Here is a 16,180-nt window from a genome sequence, read left to right as displayed (position 1 = left end):
ACTGGTAAATACCTTGGGAGACAGGAAAAGTGGTTAGTGCAGTCATCTGCTACTCCAGCATGGTGGAGGGGTAAGTTTGGTTCAAAATCAGATGTACCTTTAGGAACAAAACCTCTTCCTCCAGCTTCTTGTGCGCCCGTGCCGCACTGGCATACTTCTCCTGGAAACAAGCCACAAAAATAATTCAAACAGAGAAAACAATTCAAACATGAAGACATGATATGATTATTCAGGTCGAACTTGGCACCTTGGCATACAATTTTAGCAAGATAACTAGCCAAGTATGATCAATTTAGAAGGAGTTGATCCACCTAGTCTACTAGCAACAACATGAAGAGTAGGGCTACACTGGTACATATAAACTGGAACTAGATAGCACATCAAAGTTCCACCCAAACTGAATTTGCAGTTACAATCGAACCAGTGCACTGTAACGTGAGGGAAGAATAAGATGAATTGGTCTCACCTGCAGACGTGGTGACCACCAACAGGAAGAAGAGCAAGGAGGCCTCACAGGGCCGTGCGAGGAGGCCATGGGCTGGCGATGTAAGAGTTTCGGTGAAGGCACAGGTCGGCCAACCGGGGAGCCACACCGTCGATGAGCCCCAAGCATTTGTAGACCGAAACGGGCGCCACATCAAGCTAGGGATTGTCAGGCACCCTCAAAGCTAAGACAACGATCGACACGAAGAGATCGCGACGTCAAATGATCATATGATGTGTACTTATTCATCAACTGATGCGGTGCTTGTTAATGATCGTTAATGACCACATCAAACTACCTCTCACTTTCTCCCCTCAAAACACATCCGGTGCCTACAAGGAAGGAACCAGGAAGTCAAAACACATCGGCAAAGGACATAAGAGGAATACATACAAAGTATAAAACAGGGGAAAAGATCTTGCCCCATTATTCTCAGAAAAATAGTGTACGCATATACTATTCTTCGTGTGACCATTTTCAACTTATTTTCGTCGCATCTTTGACTTACTTAAATATGATATCAAGATTGCAACCGAAGTAACTGCAAAATATAGCAGATCTATTGTTTCTTTAAGATTTTTATGTAAACAAAAACTTCGACATGTAAAAGAACAGATTGCATCCTCAATTCCAGTAAGTAGATAATAAAAGCAACAAAGAAAAATGGGTGAGTATGTATTTCTCTCTTACGCGTGCATGAGGACCCACATGAACTACCTGAATGCAAATCATCATCAAAATTTCTATATTTCAAGTTCCAATCTTTGGTACTGCCTTTGCTATTGTGTTTGTACTGTCCTGTATTTTGATACAATATAAAATGGCCCTTTTTGACAACTGAGAAATCCAGATCAAAATACAATCTAATGCACAATGAAAGGAATCGACCACCCTGATACTGAAGAAATGAAAATCAAAATAAATTCTTGTATGGTTTTATTGGACAAAAAACAATTTCAAAACTGTTGGAAGTGTAACCATCTCTATTAGTAACTAGACATGTTATTTCATCATTATCAGAAGTTATTATAGCAGAAAGTAATGAAGTGATATTTCTACTAAGGCCTCAAACAACTATCAAACAGCAGGCATATATAAATGGTTCCCAAATAAGTAAATGAAAAAATTACAGATTCTCTAGAAGACATCTCGTATTCTCGTCCCAAAACCATGAAAGGAGCCGAGCATAGACCAACAACAAATAACATCAAGGCCTTTTTTCCAAGCAAGTTGGGGTAGGCTTGATATGAAACCCAACATAAATAAAAGGAAACCAAAACAAGAAGGAGAAGGAAAAAAGACGAGCATAAACTGTTCGCCTCTATTTTGTTGTTTGCTGGGTAGATTCTTGTTCAATCGATTGGATATTATGTCATCATTTTATATTATGTCATACTGAGCTCCCATTTCTTTTTCCCATTCATTTCCTACACGAATACATATTACTCGCTGAAAAGAGAACAAAGTTCATAAAACTGAGCTCTTTATCCAAGATAAGGCATACTTATATGAAAGGCTATCACAGGCATAAGGTGCAAAAAAATACAAAACCTTTCAATACAGATGCTTAAGAGTAGAGACAAATTCATATCAACTCCATAACCTGACTGCATTGCAGATGGATGAACTAGACCAAACTGTAAGTCTGAGTGTCTGAGAAGAACTCACCAAACAATTTGGCTCTCCAAGCTGCCAACCGGCATGTACCCATACACAAGTAACCTCTTGTTTCCATGCTTGCAGAACCCGGCCAGGCTGGCGAAATTTGGGTGGGTGTGCACCGTCAACAACAACACTTCACCCGGAACTCCTTCCCCCCATACACACTCCCGCACCAGATGCTTCACCGCTACCATCTGCACATCGGAAACGCCCTGTAGGAATAAATTATCATGGTTAGCAGCAAAACAGAAATCGGGTACCAATACAGAAATCATACAAGTAGCAGAATACTGAAGAGTTGATTGGATTACATTTTTGCAGATTGCCTTCCTTTACCTAGATCAGCACAAATAAAATTCTGTCAAAATTCAATCATTAAGTCATAGTGCATATATAAACAAAGTTTTCTGATCGCTGTGAAACTAAACTTTCGTAATCACATCCAAGAAATATACATATGTGCCACCTACCCAACATATCCCTTATTTGGTCCTAATAAGTCACAGCAGAAGGGAAGAACCACCATGAGTTAGAGGGAGAACTCACAAATGAGAGCCCTGGAGGATCGATCATATATAGTTGTGGTCCATCCCTGTCATAACTTTCAAGAATAACTCCGCAACCAAAAGGGCTAAGGCAAAAGGAGTTCCAATTGTATCAAACAATCAAGTAATGTTTCGAAGAAAGCAACTAGCTTCTTCAACAAAAACATGATGGCTGTCTTACCTGAGCCACTAGTAGTGTGCACTGACAAACATAGCTAGCTACATGATCAGCTAATTCCTGTACAGGCATGGATTCTCCGTAAGTCCTGGAGGATTACAACTTTGGTTACAGTACTAGAATTTGGTATGCAATCACTAAGTCTCTGTAACTCTCACTTTTCATAATTGGCTGCCTTTGAATTTGCACCTGAGACTATCTGCCTACCATTTGCAGCTAACCCAGCCACCTCCTGAATATGAAAATAGGAATTATCTTACTTACGAAATGCAATGAGTTCCAAGAACAAGAATGGTAATTAAGTAACATAAAAGATAACAGTAATTGAACACAAGACTTCCCTCGCATCTAAGCATAATGTAATCCCAAAATAGTGCTAAAACATAGCATAAAATGTATCTTATAATATTGCTAGGCAATATAAGAGCCTGACCACCATATATGTCAAAAACAAAAACAAAAGTGGAAGATGAAAGATGGATTACCAAGCCAGAGTTGTGGTGCACGGACTCAAGTCTCCGATTCCACCCGGCAAGTATCATCTTAGATGTTATCAGCTTATCCACACCTTGCAGACTAACATCATAAGAGGTTGTCACACAAAACATGCAGAAAAGAATACCACATATGGGTAAAGTAAATTTATCAATAACCACTTACAAGGACGATTCCATCTGTGCATTTGATCCCAACGATCATCCTAGACAAAAAAAAACATCCAAATTACAGCATGAAGTCACATAGAAAAAAGGTACAAGAAAATAGTGAAGGGAACACGCTGTTTGTAGACGCCTCGCCAACTTACTCGACCTGGAAGACATGTCCATCTAGGAAGAAAGTGGTAACGGACAGATCCTACCCGGTTCCCAGGCTACTCATTGTTGTGTCAACCTCTAAACCAATATAGAGTTCTCTCCTGGAAAGCACAATAGCAACAATCATATTGAGAGTAAGCAGGACAAGCTTCATGGAACAAGCAATTGCAAGAATTATTCAAACAGATGTACTACGCAAGGCACTTTGACAGGGTTGCAAGTAGCATAGAGAACTTTCTATCGTAAAAAAACGACTAGTAATTGGGACGTGGTGTCCAAATATTTGCAAATAAAGCTAAAAAAATCCAGAACATGCTCGAGGTGTAGCACACTTGGTAAAGTATGTTACTGTAACTTAATTCAATCATCAAATCCATACACAAAATTAGATCATGTAGGAACTTAAAAATCGTAGATGTGAGAGTGCAAATCTACCACACACAAACTTATACTTCTCTATATGATCTGTACATAATCACAAGCTTTAGTTCATAGAAACTATATAAGCTGAATCCCAAATGCGTTCTTGTGATATATTTGACCAAACTTCGCAAGCATGATTAAATCCTAGATTTAGGATGCTACTGCCTAGCATATGTGTGTGATCCAATTACCTTGGGTAACAAGAACGTGTACACCTCCATCTCCATGCGCCGGTCGGCTATCCAATCCATGGCTCGTCGTCGCGTCCTTGGAGGCCTCACCGTCGTGCATAGCCCTCCGTCGGCCAGCATGCGCGCTGACGCGGGCAAGCGAGCTTGACCAAGCACCGCGTGTCGTGATACCGACACACGCGCGTGCCGGCAAGCAAGACATCCGCGACGCCATGGTTGCTGGGCGTGACGTGGCTGACAACATTAACAAAAATGAACACATTCAGTTAAGAAAACCAGGCTCAGCAGCATCAAAAGAACCAAATGGCTCCATCAGCCAACATAATGTCCTAATTCATAAACAGCATGGTGATCGTGTACATCCAATTGCAATGATTTTTATTGTTGCACTAGCCACTAACCCGGTAAATAATGAAGATTGAATAGCAGAAAAAATTAAGGATGTGAAAAACGATGCAATCTGAGATAAACAGAAATCTTGTGAACTCACATTCCAATAAGTACTTGTCTTGTAGACTGATGGTTAATATGGACCATACAGATACAGTGCAGCACACTACAATGACACTATAGTACTCAGACCATTAGCTTTATGGAACACAACTGAAAGTTCCCGCATTTGGTATGAGGGAGTGATTTCATAGTCCAGACCACTTCGCTCTCAGCACCGACTGCCGTGAAAAGCTTATCTTTCAGTCACTACACGACCTGGAAATATTTCCAGAGTGGAAGCAAGCCTAAAATAATTGTTTTGACATATACGATCGACGCTATAATTACTAGTTGCAAAACGGCAGTCTAACTTCAACTTGTGCTTCAAACTTGTCATGTGCTGGATGTAACTGAATGTGTACTCAGAGCAGAGTAAATTATCATGTGTAATCTGAAACAAGCAAACCTGCGAAGCACTAGCATCCTATGAAACAAAAGATATCCCTATTATTCCCCTTTCTAGCTGTTTTCCTATTCTTGCTAGCATTCACCCATTAGGACGGTTGCTAGTCCATGTCTGTACAACTAGTGGAAAAACTCAGCACCTTTGATAAATATGCAAGGTTCTAAGCACGAAAAGAACTCCACCGTCTGAACCCACCATCTGAATATGCGGGAATGAGAGGTCTCACCGGCTATGCGGCGGCGGCGGCGGCGGCGGGCAGTACGGAGCTGAGCCAGCCTGCTTCGACCGAGGAGGACGCGGGAAGGAGAGCGCCCTGCCGTGGATGGAAACTCCGAGCCGCGCGTGGCGAAGGAGATGGCGACCCCGGCAAGGGAATCGACAGGGGAGGATGTCCCGGAGCTGCGCCGTCTCGACAACGCCTGCTACGGTTAGCGACTAGAGGCGCGGGTGGATGCGGTGTTTGCGAGGGAATCCGCTGGAGGGGAGGATCCGGAGCAGCGCCGGCCGGCAGGTGTGGGGGAGGGCGGCGAGGGGCAGAGCCGGAGCAGCGCCGGCGCAGGAGAGCTGGAGCGCGGACGGAGAGAATGGAGAGCGAGGCGTTGGGTGATTTTCGTTTTCCTTTTTCCTTTTGGATCTTTGATTGATTGGCTGGATTCGTTGGGTGATGGCGTCCCATCGGCTTTTGAACCCACGACTCGCGTTTTCACGAGGTTGTGTATTAATGTCACGATATTAACTGGTACCTATTTAATCTAGTTCAGATTATCTAAATAAATATTACCTTGGCCACGAGCGTGCTAATTAATCGATTAGCATTAAAAGATAACTCGATGAGACGGTCATGGTCATCGATGAAGGCGATGAAGAAGAAGAATGTCAAATGCGGACATTCGACGCATGGGGTTGTTCTCGTCACGCCCACATCGTGTTAATAATTACACTTTGCTAATCAAAAGCTTTATTACTTAGCTAGAAAACGTTAGTGTTGCTTTTGAACCAAAAGCCCTAGACGTTGTGGCCGCGCCATTGAGCTCCTTCACGACGAGCGACTCGAGGGCACAACTCACTAACGCCATCTTCCATGTTCTCCGCCTCGGCTACCCCCACATTGACCTAGCCTCGATCACTTCATGGAAGTTGGATGGCCATCGATTGTAAGAATGAACCTCCATCTCGACAAACGAGAAGCGTGGTTTGAGCCTCGGGGTTTGGATCGGCAAAATGGCACCGCGTGTCGGCGTCATGATTTCTTTTCTCCAAACCCGCCGTGTTTTATGCTTTATTATTAAACGGACAAAAATTGTTTAGGTCTTGTATATGGAATTAGTAGGTGGATCGTTACTAGCTAGCTAACTGGTCGCATCAACTCCACCACGTGCAAGAAAAGAGGCACGCACCAACTCCACCACATGCCACGACCACGGGAGCAATTCCTTCACCATGGCATCCTCTTTTCCAAACTCCATATTCGAAAATCTATTCAAATTTGGCGGCCGCGTGTTTTCAAAAACTTATTCGAATTTATATGCTTTTGATTGAATTTGTAATTCAAATCATCTATTGAGACTATCGTATGGGGGGCGTCGGTTTGGGAGCAGCTCCCCAAATGAAGGATGTTGTGCCGGCGCCCCCTCATACGACAGTATCGATGTCCTGCCGGCGACTATTTAGGACGCGCCGGTGGATATGATGTAACAAAGCGATACAGATACGGATATGGAGGGGTACTAGATTGGTTTCCACCAGCTAGCCAGCTAGGTGCACGTACGTACGCTCTTGTTTTGCATCTACGTGAGTAGGTATGTAGCTGATCAAGGTATCGATCGATGGAGTACGTTTTTTAGAAAGAAAAATAAATCATGAGCTAGAGAATTAATAGATGGAGGAAAAGGAAATTAAGGAGCTAGCGGCATTGTTTTGTTTTGATGGATCGTGTCTGATTGATGGAACGTAACGTGCGTATGGAGGTGCATGCCAAGGAGATCCGTGGTTGATATCGTGTAGTAGTAGTAGAAAATAATAAAGAGCTAGGTCCGGTAATGACGCAGGAGCGCGCGGAAATATACTAGTAGTACTAATTAAGGTCGTGACTGGTTTGGATGAAAGAATTCACGCGCGCGATTATTTGTTACCTCCTGGGCAAAGGACATAAGAGGATACAAAGTATAAAACAGGGGAAAAGAAGGAAATACTAGTAGTTTGGTCGCGAAAGAAGGAAATAAAGAAGGATAGGAGGCGGCGATTATTATTCGTCTTGGATTGCAAATTTGGACCCCAGCTGGCGAACGGAAGTAATAACGACCACGTCATCGATCGACACGTCTTTTCCATGGCTCCTCGGTAACGCCCAATCGGTGCGGCTGCGGCCCCTATGAAGCTCGCGCCTACCCAGGCAGGAGACGTCACGGACGAGCGCGCGCCTTTGACCAGCAACAGCCGACGACTTCCTACCCGGCCAGGAGACGACGGACCCACCCTGCTTCCCAGTTGGCGGTTGCAGATTCAGTATTCACAGTCCACTACGCACTTCGGCAAAGGAGAGCACGACACAACTGACGCCGACACCGGGCCGCGGCGGCGCTGGCACCAGCGGCAGACTCGCCTCACGTTTGCTCTATCCGTTGCTCGCAGCCTCCTCGCGCCCCCTCTGCGCCGGGTTGATGTCGCTCGTCCAGTGTCCAACCCCTGCCGGCACCTCCGACGCCGGTCACCTGCTCGACGGAATGCCTGAGAGTGTGGCGGCCGCCGGGGAGGACCGGATCGGCCCCCTCCCGGACGATATCCTCCGTCTCGTGCTGTCGTTCCTCCCCTCGCGCGAGTCAGTGTGCACGTGCGTGCTCGCTCGCCGCTGGCGCCCGCAACCTCTGGAAATCCGTGCCCACCGTGCTCATCTACGATGAAGAACAGGCCCGGTTTGTCACTTCCCTGCTCCTCCTCCGCGACCGAGTGCCTCTCCATGAATTCGTGTTCACATCCTTTCTCAATGAGAGCGAGACACCACAAGACGTTGAGATGTGGCTCCGGTATGCAGCGTCGTGCCATGTTAGGGTGCTTCGACTTGATGTGGAGTCATATGATACCACTGCGCGTCTGCGGCTACCCAACATGACTCTCGTCTGCCAGCACTTGACAGCCTTATATTTCAGCAGTCTGAAGCTCCAGGGAGGCACTCTGGATTTCTCGAGCTGCCCGGTACTGGAGAAATTGCAGATGGTTAATTGTGAAATCCACGCTGAGAAGATCTTGTGCCAGTCGTTAAGGCGTCTGGTTACGTACATGTGCATTTTCGATGCCTATGCTCGCACCCGTATCTCTTGCCCAAGTCTCGCCGCCTTGGAACTAGATGAGAATGTGGGCTTGACTCCGTTCCTCGACAGCATGCCATCATTGGTAACTGCGTTTGTTGAGTTTGACAGAGAGTGGTCTGAACGTGAAGAGCTCTACGATCACTGTCTTGACGGTGGTTACTATGTGGGCTGTGGTGAATGGGATTGTATTCCTTGCCATCACATCGATGGGGAAGGCGATGGTTGTGTGCTTCTAGATGGTTTGTGTGCTGCTACCAAGTTGACGTTGATAAGTGCTCCTACAATGGTACGCTCTTTGACATTCTGTCTCCTAGGGTTGATTGTCACCCCATCTTGTACATGTGTATCCATCAGTAGGAGTATAAAAGCATAGACAAAGCTACTTATGTGCATTGAATGCTTGATGCCAATTCTCCTTTTGAATCATTATATATGTTTCTATGAGGACATCACCTCATAGCTCATTTTTTAATGGAAGTACATTATGCATATGTGTATTTAATATTGCTACTCCCATCCGATCCATAATAATTGTCGGGGATTTAGTACGACTTTGTACGAAATCCCCGATACTTATTATGGATCGGTGGGAGTAGTTGATACTTCTGAGTTCTGACATTGTGCTATCCAAGAGCATAAGTTTAATATTAATTTTACAATACGTGTTAGTTTTTCCCCACACTCTAGATGGTACTGCTTAATCTTTTTTCTGATTAAACAAGAAAGTTGCAAAATCTGAAACCCTGCCAAGAGCTTCTGTTCAATTGGGTATTATTAATTCAAGTACTGACAAAGCTAGACCTTGAATAGAATTTAATTCTCTTCACTTTGTCCAGATTATTTGCACCAGGGATTTCAAATGGCGCCATATATTTAGCAAGTTAAAAACATTGCATCTCAGTGAGTGGTGTCTGGCTGCTGACTTCAGTGGACTGGTTTACTTTCTTCAGCACTCACCAATTCTAGAGAGCCTTACTGTCCAACTTAGCTACTATGGGGTATGATGTGTTCTCTAATTACAACTACTTTTCTCTTTGAAGTCACCATTTACCGCTTATTGGTTTCAATTAATTTTTTTTTTCTACAGCAACAACCTATTGATAGAAAAGATGAAACCTACGGGCCAAGAAAACAGTTCTTGGTATCGAAGAATCTCAAGGTAGTCAAAATCAAGCATAGCAAGAATGATGAAAGGATTCACCAAATTGTTATGATCCTTGTTAGCCTTGGAGTGCCTCTTGAGAATATTAATTGCTCTGATTGTAAGTACCTATTAACTCCTCACTGGTTATTATGTCTCTGCAGTCAGCACCTGTGTATAAAATTTGGCAATATAAAAGGGTATTATATTAATTTAGACAAAGTAATGGTTACTACTCCGTACTTTAAATTTGGAAAAAGTAGGCACTCCAACCTTTTTCTTCAGCTTTAAACAAAAATTCATATCTTTTTTCAATAAAAACCTAAAGCTAGGTTTATGCAGCACTGCACACTGTATCATCTCGCGCCATATTGCATCCTTTTGACTGTTACTGCCACCATGCATTGCCTAGCACCCACATGGGTGTGTGTTTTTTTTTGCGGGGAAACAGGGTATATATTAACTAAACAGAATTACAGTCCTTGCGGACAACTTCCGTTAACACTTCCGGAAAGTTTCTAAACCAAAATTGAGTGACTTTGCCTTCTCTCCTCATTTTGCCATGATGTGTCCAGCTTCGGTCTGACTTCTGTCTATAAGTCTATTTGCTTGATAGCAATATCCCTCTCTCCAAAACATGCTTTTATGTCGCGGATGAGATGCACTAGAGATGAGTGATTGTTCTCCTTTGACAGGATCATGCACACAGCCGTCGCGCAATCCATCTCTAGATCAATTGGTTCTGACGACCAACATAAGGCTAGTTTCAGGCCTTCATTGCTTGCTGTCAGTTCAGCCTCTAGAGCTGAGGCACAATTTTGCATGTTCCTACAGGCTGTGAAGACGACCTCCCCTTTGTCATCACGGAGTACCATGCCAGCACCTGCCTCTCCTGTATCGGTTCATATAGCTCCCATCTACATTCAGTTTCAGTCGTCCTCTCGGCGGTTGACATGGGTATACCATATCGGGTCCTAAGTGTTGCTATCCCTGGTACAAAACCCAGGAAGGAATAGAGGAAATCCCACGAAGAAGTAGAGGAAAGCCCACAAAGAAGTCTGGAGGAATCCGAAGAAATCTCATTAGGAAAGCTAAGCCCATATCGGGTGAACCGACATGTACTGAAACTTGACCTCGAGGTGGACTCTTGGACCCAGCCCGCTATATAAGGGCTGGGAGGAGCCACCGAGAGGGGACAGATCGAGTCAGAGCAAACACCCATGTAACCCTAGTTCCACATATTGTAATCTCGGCGATTCGCCCTTGATAGTAATATTCGTCGGTTGCCTAAGTTTGGCTGACCGGTCTGTTGATTCGCCGGTGTCCTCCTTCCTGAAACCCAAATCCATCATGATGGGCATTGACGAAGTTAACCCTTTGTCAGCGGTCGCGACCATAGTTTCGTGGTCTTTGGCCCCTGATTCTTCTCCTTGCATGTCGCCATTCTTCCTGAGTATGATATCACCTGTTTGCCCTTGCAAGTGTCAGCTTCTGGAAACTGTTTAATCATTAACAAAGTGTCAACATAATTGCAGGAAACGCTTGGAGACCGCAATAGGCGGAGCTGGCTTATCATGTGTCGATTCGTTGTGAACATGCCACGCTCTCCACAACACCATCATGACCATCATACGTTGAGTCTCATTTATCCTGGCTTGCAGCTGGAGGGCCCATTCCTTCCCTGAATTTAAAACCATCTCCTTTGATGGAAGATCCCAACACTGTCTCATACTATGCCATAATCCTCTTGCTTGCGGGCAAGTCACTAGAGCATGAAGGTGTCTTCATCCTCTTTTCCACATATCCGGCACGTTCCCAGGACCTCCATCTTCCTTCTTCTCATGTTCACCTGAGTTGCGAAACCATTACGAGCCAATTTCCAGACAAAGGTTTTGTCTTTAGGGGGTGCTGCGTTTTGCCAGACAAGCTTCCATTCTTTATTGGCTCCATCCGGTCTGCTGCTTGTTGCGCCCTTGTCCATCTCTCTTTCTTGGTGTTCCATACCTAACACATATGCGCTCTTAACTGAGAAAATCCCTTTCTCATCCGGTCCCCAAGCCACAAAATCAGCATCATTTCTTCTAGAAGTTTTGATTTTCATAATCTCACTGATGTCTATGGGCTGGAAATATGTGTGCAGAAGATTAGTGTTCCAGGATCCATCATTGTTCAGCAGCTCCGATACCCATTTTAATCTGCATCTTCTCTTTGGAGAAATTGTTTTATAGTAGTCATTCCTAGGTATCCAGGGATCTCGCCAGATTCTCACATCAGTCTCGTTGCCAATTCTCCATATAACACCCTTCTTCAACAATTCCAGTCCATACTCAATGGCATGCCATGTAGAAGACGCATTGCCAGAAAATACAGTATCTATAAACGTTGCCATTTGGGTAATATTTAGCACGTAGTACCTGGGCACAAAGAGATTCACAGCCTGTTTGGTTGGGGGGAGTTACATGAAGGGAATGGGAATTGGAAGGATGTGAGACCAAATATCTGTTGTATGGTTCAGAGGAATGGGAATTAACGGCGGAAGGGGATAGGGAATTCACGAAGCCAACTCCCTCTAATCTCTTCCCTGGGTACCCCTGGTAATTCAGATGGGATAGGGAATTGAAACTAAAATACTCTGTTGCCATCGGTGGTAATCTCCGATCTGTTGTCATCGTGCTCGTCGTCGATACTGTTCCATATGTTGTAGCGGTTCCTCAACGCCATTCCCGTGTCGTGCTTGTTCCACGCAGCCAGGAATCAGTCCAGGTCTCATTCGCCGCTAGCGTGAACCTCTTCACACGCAAGTGCGACATGTCGATCAAATCGTAGCAGCTGGAGCTCCACCAGACGATGAAATACTCCTAATCCCGGACGGGGATTTCCCACCTCAACTCCAGAGGATGACGGCAAGGAGCGGACGCGGTTCCACAACTCCAACATGCTCTGCGGCCTGGGCGCTGGCGTGTGGGGGACTGTGGGAGCACGCAGTGCTATACCTGCAGCATCCTGCTCCATGGCGCCAGGAAGCAGGCCAATCTGGACGGCGTGTGTTTCACCAGACGACAGCTCCAGCGTACATAATAAAATCAGAACCCTGTCAAATTCCCACGTTAGTCCCACTACAGACCAAACATGGGATTTGGAGGACTAATCTATTTCCCAAGCCTAACCTCCTTACAAACTCCCATCTACAAATTCCCGTTCCCTTTCCTCCAAGTATCCAAACACGCTGTCAGGGTTTTGGAGAAGTCTTCAAGCTTGTCTCGCAAGAAGAGCTTGATTAAAAATCCTCATGTCCTTAAACCCCATGCCACCTTTGATTTTTGGCTTAAGCATAATGTCCCATGCCACCCAGTCCATTTTCCTTTTGCCCTTCTCCGAGCCCCACCAAAAGTCTCTGATGATCTTGGTGAGATCGTCACATAGACCCAGTGATAGTTTGTATACCCCCATCACATAGGTTGATAGTGATTGTGCCACAGCTTTAATGAATACTTCCTTTCCTCCCTGCGCCATATGATTCTTAATTTGCAAAAATCTCTTTGTTCATTTCCCTTGAAGGCTTTGGAATTTCCCTTTGGACATTCTTCCATCTGGAGTAGGTAAACAAGGTACTTGGTTTTAAAAGTTTCAGCTGTGACTTGCAGGATACTTTTAGCCTGGGCTTTAACATTCTCCTCACAAGCCTACCCAAAATATATGGAACATTTGTTTGGGTTTATTAGCTGGCCGGTGCTTCTGCTATATTTCTCTAGGACCTGCATCACACGCCTTGCCTCTGATGGGTCAGCTTTAAAGAAGAGCAGACCATCGTCTGCGAACAGCAAGTGTGATATCCCCAGGGCTCTTCGGCATATTTTCGTCGGTGTTAACCTGTTGTCTACAAAGAGAAAAAGAAAGGGTAATAGGGGATCACCTTGTCGTAGACCCCGAGAAGGCAAGAATGAATCCAGAAGGGTTCCATTTAGTTTTACTGAATATCTCACCGTGGTCACACACTCCATTATCCAGTTGATCAACCTGTGAGTGAAACCCAATCTTTCCACCGATCTTCTTAGAAATCCCCAGTCCACCCTATCATAAGCTTTCGATAGGTCTAATTTGTAAGCACACAAATTATTTGTTGCATTCTTATTATGCTCAATAAAATGGAGGCACTCAAAGGCAATAAGAGCATTGTCAGTAATCAACCTCCTAGGGACAAAGGCACTCTGATCGGGAGAGACCAGTTCACCTAGTATAGGCCTTAATCTGTTCACTAAGCATTTGGCTACAATTTTCTAAACCACCATGCACAGACTGATAGGTCTAAATTCCTTGAGCTCAACTGGATGATCTATTTAGGAAATTAACACATGGGTGTGTGTTAATTGGCCTGCAAAAAAAGTAATTTATTTTCTTATCAGTTTCATTTATAGATACATACGCCCTTTCAACTTTCTAATGTATACTAGGTTAAGTTGAATGTTGGTTATAGCCGGAAAAAAATTGAATGTTTGTTCAATATCATCCCAGAAATTTCTTGAATCGCAATCGAAGGTTTTCCATTTTATTTTGAATTGAGATTTCCTGCATTTGAGTGCCTCTCGTTAATCAATTGTACCTTCTCATTCTCTTAGACTGTCTCTTGGTTTCCACGTGCTTACTGTGTTGTATTGTTTATTCAGGCATCAACTTCTAGGAGAGGAGTAATTTCATCTGGTATACTGTCTCTTGGTTTTTAGTGACTGCATCTCCCTGAATCTGGCCATGTGAGATCGCTGTTTTCTGTCTGCCAGGATCGTGTGCATGTCCCTCTCCTGTTTGTATAATTTTTTGTAGAGTTTGGTATGCAACCTGAAATGCCATCCTAGTCCCGTTGGGCTGCTGCTCATTTCGTGAAATCTGTACAAAGGCCTGGCATGATAGCATATATGTGGTGATTGATGTCATGTTTCACATGGAAAAAAGTGTAGTAGGCCTATGTCTGACCTTAAGCAAATTTATTCAGCAACCTCATATGCATTAATAACTAACATAGAGTTGGAGATGTCATTGCTGTTGTTTGCACATTTCTTCTGGTTAGGCAACTGCAATGTTTGCATTAATATTTTGATATGTTTAGACTATCTATTAGTAATGTAATATGACATTCATGCATCCCTGGTCTTGGCTGTTCCAAGTTCAACAATAAAGAGAGAAAAGCGTCGAACAGATGCTCAAACTGGACACTTACCGGAGTGGACACATGGAGTGGGAGGTGGTACAACACACAGAGATGTGCATTGTAGGACTGCACTAGGAGTCTAGGAACCCATGATTTGGTAACAAAAGGAGTTAGTGTGTTGCTTTCAGAAGGATATGAGTTGCCAAACTCCCTCATGCAGCAACGGTAGCCATCAGAACAATGGGCGCTTGGAATTTCCCGTCTACTGCTGTGTTGCAGCTTTAAAACTTGCAGGAGTTGGAAATCGATGGAAGAAAAGGTAAAAAAATTGCCGATCAATCTGCTGCAGCATACAAAATGGAAATACTACCTGTAGTTGAACTAGTGGGATATAAACCGCTCCTCCTATCTGTTGCTCCGACGCTGGGAAGTGATGGAACTTTGGTTTTATGCCCTCAGCATAGCCAGGGTTAGGTTTTGGCATTATGGTGGAGCCGCTCAGATGGTGGTAGCAACATTGCATTAAATAATGGTGCCCGGATTCAACTCCAACGATGTCGAGGGGTCACAGTGTTTGTATCAATAGACATGCGTGTGCTCCGACTTTACCAGGTTTGATCAATGGCATGCTGGTCTTGTTGGCGACGTTTTCATCTTGTGTGCAGGTTGTTACCACCCGCGGGTACGCATGGGCATGGGCATCCCAGCAAAGTAAACGTGTGTAAAATTTGGTGATGGAAAATAAGGCATATCAGATTAGTGTAGACAAAGTAAATGACATACTATTTGGAAAACTAGACATTCCAACAGCTGCTGAAGTTAGTAAGAAAAAGCTAGGGCGAAGCAGCATTGCAAACTATATCATGTAACAGTGTTACACCATTTTTCATCCTTCTAACTGCTGATGCCACCATAGGTTACCTAGCACACAAATGCATAGGTCATGGATTCGCAAAATAGCAAGTTAAAACTTTTTATCAGTTTCATGTTAATGACACATCCTTTCAGCCTTGCAATAACTAGGTGAACTTGAGTGTTGCCATCCCAGAAATTTCTTGTACTTCGACAAAGAGTTACCTACATTTAAAACAGAAGCAAGATTTCGTGCATTCCAGGCTTTTCTTCGGGCCCTTGCTAACCAGATGTACATTTTCGTTTCTCTTAGTCGGGCCTTTCCTGTGCTGACTATTTCTTATTATTTTCTCAGGCTTCATTTTCGAGGAGTAGTTTCAGCCTTTCAGCCGGTATACTGTTTCCTACTTTTACAGACTTCATTTCCCTAAATCTAGACCCGTGAGATTGCTATATTATGTCTACCAGGATCAGGTTCCTGTCTCTATCCGTTTGTATGAAATTATGTAGAATTTGGTATGCAGCCCAGAGTATATTTAG

The 16,180-nt window shown here is 44.1% G+C and overlaps 1 long non-coding RNA gene and 1 pseudogene across 1 annotated transcript; one reads left to right on the top strand and one right to left on the bottom strand.

The window, feature by feature from the left end:
• Positions 1–2,453: 2,453 nt before the first annotated feature.
• Positions 2,454–3,748, bottom strand: LOC124647808 (annotated as a pseudogene).
• A 5,857-nt stretch (positions 3,749–9,605) lies between these two features.
• On the top strand, positions 9,606–14,676 carry LOC124706527. The gene is made up of 2 exons (XR_007004455.1): positions 9,606–9,766; positions 14,310–14,676. It is a non-coding gene; the product is annotated as an uncharacterized LOC124706527 (long non-coding RNA).
• Positions 14,677–16,180: the final 1,504 nt, after the last annotated feature.

Source organism: Lolium rigidum, chromosome 4, assembly GCF_022539505.1.
Source record: "Lolium rigidum isolate FL_2022 chromosome 4, APGP_CSIRO_Lrig_0.1, whole genome shotgun sequence".
Classification (NCBI taxonomy): domain Eukaryota; kingdom Viridiplantae; phylum Streptophyta; class Magnoliopsida; order Poales; family Poaceae; genus Lolium; species Lolium rigidum.
This window is presented reverse-complemented; position numbering and strand designations above follow the sequence as displayed.